Source organism: Arachis ipaensis, chromosome B5 (genome assembly GCF_059453495.1).
Source record: "Arachis ipaensis isolate K30076 ecotype BB chromosome B5, ASM5945349v1, whole genome shotgun sequence".
NCBI classification, from domain to species: Eukaryota; Viridiplantae; Streptophyta; class Magnoliopsida; order Fabales; family Fabaceae; genus Arachis; species Arachis ipaensis.
The window spans coordinates 141,423,676-141,429,446 of record NC_142440.1 but is presented as its reverse complement, the minus strand read 5'-3'; the positions used below and the strand labels follow the sequence as shown (position 1 = coordinate 141,429,446).

General features: G+C 30.2%; 1 long non-coding RNA gene across 1 annotated transcript; it reads right to left on the bottom strand.

Annotated features, from left to right (window-relative positions):
- Nucleotides 1–1,089: 1,089 nt before the first annotated feature.
- On the bottom strand, nt 1,090–4,778 carry LOC148566011 (uncharacterized). The gene is made up of 2 exons (XR_015883457.1): nt 4,083–4,778; nt 1,090–1,431 (listed from the first exon to the last, which is right to left on the bottom strand). It is a non-coding gene; the product is annotated as an uncharacterized LOC148566011 (long non-coding RNA).
- Between the last annotated feature and the right edge of the window lie 993 nt (nt 4,779–5,771).

The following is a 5,771-nucleotide window of genomic DNA, read 5'->3' as shown; positions in this document are numbered from 1 at the left end:
TAATTTGACAAATCAAAATATGTCATCCGATATTTTTTATAATTAAAATATTTTAAATATAAAAGTATACACATTAAATTATTTTAAAAAAATTAATTATTAATAAAAAATTAAACTTTTTCATATAAAAATAATAACTAAAAATCTTAATATTTAATTTTTTATCTACAGATATCTTGGCCTTCTTAAGTCAGAGACTTTTGTCAACTTATGACTTTTTTATAAAAGTAGTTTGATTTTATAAATTTTTTGTGCCATGCATAATTTATACTGTTAGAACAAAGTGAACTATAATTTAAAAAAAAAAATTATTCTCGTAATGTTATTATGGATAAAAATACTAGTTCTAATATAATACACAAATGCACTAATGCTAACTTAATACATGAATGATGCACAAATGAACTAATGCTAACTTGATGCATAAATGAACTGATGTTAACTACTGCCACTGGTATGATGAAAACTGAACGAATGCAATTTAACAAATTCTAATATAATACACAAATGTACTAAAATTGAACTAATGCAATTTAAGAAAAAAAAAGTAGAAACAGAACAAGCCCAATTTCTGCAATTTTAATACAAATAATTTAAATTGTAGAATACAACAAGTTAAGTAGATTTTAAAATACAAGCATAATTTTATAAACTAAATTCTCATAATAGAAGCATAATAGAAGTATAATGAACTAAATTCTCAAGGACCTATGTGTCCTTCGAACTTTATTTGCAAAATAACGTCAACGACTTATTTGTCCTTCGAACTTTATTCCCCTTCCAGCATGGCACCGTAACGGACACCTAGACACCGTTTCAGCCACGTTAGCCAGTTCCGTTTGGTGTATGAGAGGCAAATAGACGGAAGAACTAAATTGTCCTCCGTTTGTTAAAGTCAGGGACATTTTTGTATTTAAATTTTGTCAATGATGTATTTATCAAAAATTTAAAAAGTCAGGCCCTATCTGTCATTTTTCCTAATTTTTAAGCGTCACCAAAATATATAATTCTTTAACTATAAGTCTATAATTGCATTCTCGATGCAATAAGTTGTGATTATTTATTTTTTTTTTTTCACAAAGGAGCAGATCACCAATAAGGCCGTCGAGATATATAATTGAAAAAATATTACAAGGGTTTCAAATCATGGCTTAAATCTACAAAACGAAAGTAAAGTAAAGGGTTTTAAATTGTGGTCTGCAACTGCAATTGCAGGCATATTATCAGAAGCACAATAATAATTGGTTTAGCAGTAGCAGCATTGAAAAGCTTCCAAGTTGGAAGCAAAACGGAATAAGGAAGATACCCAGGTGCAGTTGCAAGATTAAAGCAACTAGAGCTATGAACACCTACTGCCGCTTTAGAGAATCCATTGGTATCACATATGCATGTCCATAATGATTCTCTATCTTCACTATCTGCATAGTAGAGCTAAAGCAAATACGATAAAGGTTGAACACATAAAAAAGCATTGCATGCTTACTAGTTACTACAAACTCTTGAAAGAACATCTACATTTTCACTTGTTTAGGTAAGTCTCAGAAGGTTAATCTACTAACAACAAGAAGAAGCAAAAACTAAGTAGAAAACCTCTGTAAACTAACAAGTATATTGCTGCATGGGAAAATGAAAAGAATGGAAGACAATAACAAGAGTGTAGAGAAACTTAACAAGTGATTCCCTTTGAAATAATGAAATCAAAACAAACTTAGTTAGGAATAACTTAACATCAAAGCACAAATATAATAAAAGAAGGAAATAACAAGATACCCCCCACAAGACACATGTGACAACCACCTTGACACAAAAAGACATCAAATAAGCAATGACAGAAAATATCTAAGTGTGGCTAAACAGAACAAAGAATCACCATCATGTAGAGAAAGAATCAGAAGCATCAATAATATGGAATAGATAGATGATTAGGAAGAAGGTAACAAAACACAAGTTAAAAAGAAAGAGATACAAACAACCTTTTGTGATGTCTAACAAGAACAATCTCACCTACTTTTCTCCTTGCAATAGGCCTCTAGATAACATTTCACGAAGAAGTTTCTCCGCGTTATCATTTTCACCTTTTTCAAACAAAGCACGAATGATTATTTCATAAGTCACAGCATTTGGTAAGCAACCATTATCTTCCATTTTTGACAAGAAAGCCAATGCTTCATGAAGCAGTCCCTCTTTGCAAAGCCCATTGATCATAATGGTGTATGTCCACACATTTGGACGATAGCCTTTAACAGAAGGATCTTGAAAAATCTTTTACATTTTTAAATCTTCCACTTTTGCACAAGCCATCTATAAGTATGTTGTATATACATATATTTGGGCGAATGCCTTGATCTTTAATTGTGTTGAATAAAACAAGTGCTTTGTCAACATGATGGTTTTTGCATAAAGCATCAAGAAAGGAATTGTATGTTATTATATCAGCAGGTTGACCTTTATCATGCATTTCAACAAGAAGCTTTGAAGCACAAGATATTCTCCCTAATTTGCACAAGCCATCAATAAGAATACTAAAAGTTATCGTGTCTCGGTGTCTGGAACCAAGTCCTTGCGACGCATTTTTTCAAAGAGATTCAAGGTGTCATCTACCATTTTACTTTTGCACAAGTCATTAATCATGATATTGTAACTTTGAACATCAAGTGACACTCTACTTTGGGTCATTGTGTTGAATATATATTTTGACACTCTACTTTTGGGATTGAGGTACCGCTCAACGGAAACATGTGAAATTCCCGTGAAGAAGAATTTACTTAAATGCCCTTATATACGTAACAAATACGATAAAAATAATAACATAGAATTTGTACTATAATGACAAAAAAATTAAATAACATGTATATTATACATTATAGGTTATGATGGCTGAAGAAGTCACATTGACAAAAAATAATGATTGGCTTCTGAAATAAAACTTTACCAAACAAAATTTTAAAGTAAAGCATGAGTGTATAATTTGATAAGAACAAAACAAGTACAACGATGCTGGAGCTATCGTACTATTATTGGAGTCCTGAAAGTGTTCGCTATTGTTGAATGATGGTGACAAAAAAAATTATTTGGAGAGCAAAATTATGATTGAATGATGATGATCGAAAATTAGGAATTGGAAGGATATGTGCAGGGAAAATTAGTATTTGGAGGCAAAATTAGCAAAAACTCAGAATTCTGTATTCTTTCACTTTTAACACCCCCATCACAAACACCACATAACAAAACTCCAAGCCAGTAACTTTTTTTAAAATGCTAATAAAAAGAGACTCAGAGACAATGCAATAATGTCTACACAAGAAATAATGAAGTAATTTATCTAAGAATTAACAGAAAAACATTCTCTGAAAAAGTATTTCATAATGTAATATTTTCAGCAGAAGCAATTTCCAAGCAATACAACTGAGTAGCATTAATTAAGAAAATGACCAAAAATCTTGAAATAACTGAACCATATTAACCTTGACTCGATATTGCTTAGGTTGATGAAAAGAGGAGACATGCATTTTAGAACGTGGGTTTATTTTTAAGATGGAACATGGAAGTGAAAACTATATAGCCTAAGAATAAATCCTTAGTACCTATTTAAATTTCCTTTTACAACAATTCCCAGAGGATTCAAACAAATAAACAATAGCTCACAGTTGCTTATGATAAAAAGTCATAGGAATTAGTTTGATATATATGGCACCTACAAAGATACGGAAAAATAAGTTGCACAACAGAATAGCAGGGAACAAACAACAAACAACAAAACAAAATTTTCAATCTTTTTAGTTTTGCTTAGTTTGTAGCATGATAAATACATGATCTCATAGAATAACAGTAAAGAACACTATTGCTATAAAGAGATCTTAAACACTAAATCTGTAAGTTATAACTAGGAATATCAACTAAAGAATCAATAAAGTAGTGGAATTCAAAAGGATGATAGCAATTGCAAAAATCAAAAGTGCAAAATTAATTAATGTTATGGCATTGCCAAAGTCCTCTGACCCAACAAACACAGAATTTACAAAACTATGATACATATTCAGCAACAATGAGATGTAATTTCAATTCGAGTTGATGTATCTTACCTTCTTTTATCAATTCAATAAGCCTCTAGCAACCATTTCCCGAAGAAGTTTCTCCGCCATGTCATTCTCATCTTTTTCAAACAAAGCACGAATAACAGTTTCAAAAGTCACAGCATCGGGTAAGCAACCATTGCCTTCCATTTTTTACAAGAGTGCCAATGCTTCTTCAAACAAGCCCTCTTTGCAGAGCCCATTGATCATAATAGTATATGTCCTCACATTTGCACAATAGCTTTTAACGGAAAGATCTTGAAAAACTATATATGCCGCAACAACAATTAATTAGGATGCTCAAAGTAAATAAGTCGGGAGCGATTCCTGTGGCTTGCAATTGCTGAAAAAGGGAAATGGCGGTGGGGAAATGGTTGGTCTTGGCAAGAGATCCCAAAATCTTGGTGAATTGGATGATGGATGGAGGAGGACGCATAGAGAGCATGCGAGTGAAGGAATCAACAGCTTCATCACGTGATTGGGACTGAGAGGGAAAGTGTAGGGATGAAGTTGAAGGGAAGCACAGACGGAGAACGGAATGGGGAACAGAATTTGGGAATTGAAAAGCATACCTTAATTTGATTGGTGAGGATGAGAACAATAACAACATTCTTGCAATCAAAACTCAAGAGGAGTATGGTAAAATGGAATGCGTTGAGTCCAAGAGTGCTTTCCACCTTACCATGTTGGTTTGAGAGGAAAATAGAAGCAAAGAAAAAGGGCGGAAACGTAATTGAAAGAAAAATGGTTCTTTTTTATTGTTCGGTATGAGGAGAAAAATTAGGAATAAAAACTTGAAAAATGCAAAAAGTTGATGGGATTTAATAATTTTTTTTAATATTAAAAATAAAAAAATAAAAAACTTGTTATGTTTTTTATTTTTAATATTATTCTTTTGTTTTTTTAATATATTTTATATTATAAGAATAAAATTATTTTTTTATAATATTTTTTATTCAAACATATTTTAAAAAAATAAAAATACATTCAATTTATTTATTTATTTATTTTTTCAGCCAAATATATTAGAGAATGAGAGTAATATCAAATTTATTGGAGATTATTCTTTTAAGAGAAAATCTTAAACGGCCCTCGCAACAAGGTTTAATAAAAAAAATTACGTCTCCGACTTTTAATCTTTATTTCTGTGAAGTTGAATAGTCTTTTTGTTAATATTTTTTTATATTAATAAAATAAATATGCGTGACATATTAAACTATTGATTTATCCATTAAAAACTAATTAAGATTGATAGATTTTTTTATTTGGAGTCTCGTTGTATTTTGGATAATTATTAAGGTCGTTTAGATTTTTTTATATTTTTGTTACCTTTTTTAAATACATTGGCTAATTTTACTGTATAAAATTAAGAAATATTAGTAATTTTTAATTTATTTTTGCTTATAAAAATTAAATTAAAAATATATTCGTGATTAACGTATCACATAAGCATATTCTAAAAAAATATCATTAACATGAGGACTAATTAGTCTTACAATATTAAAAAACAAGGGTCGAAATGGATATTTTTTTTGTTGGGACCTCCTGGTCTTTAGAAGAAATTGTGGGGTGGAGATAGATATTTATTCTTTGTTTACTTGTTTTTACATTTAAAATTTGTCAAAACTAAAAAAATTAAGAAATTGGATTCTCTCAATTTTTTTTACTTGAGGGAATAAAATATGATCTCTCACTATA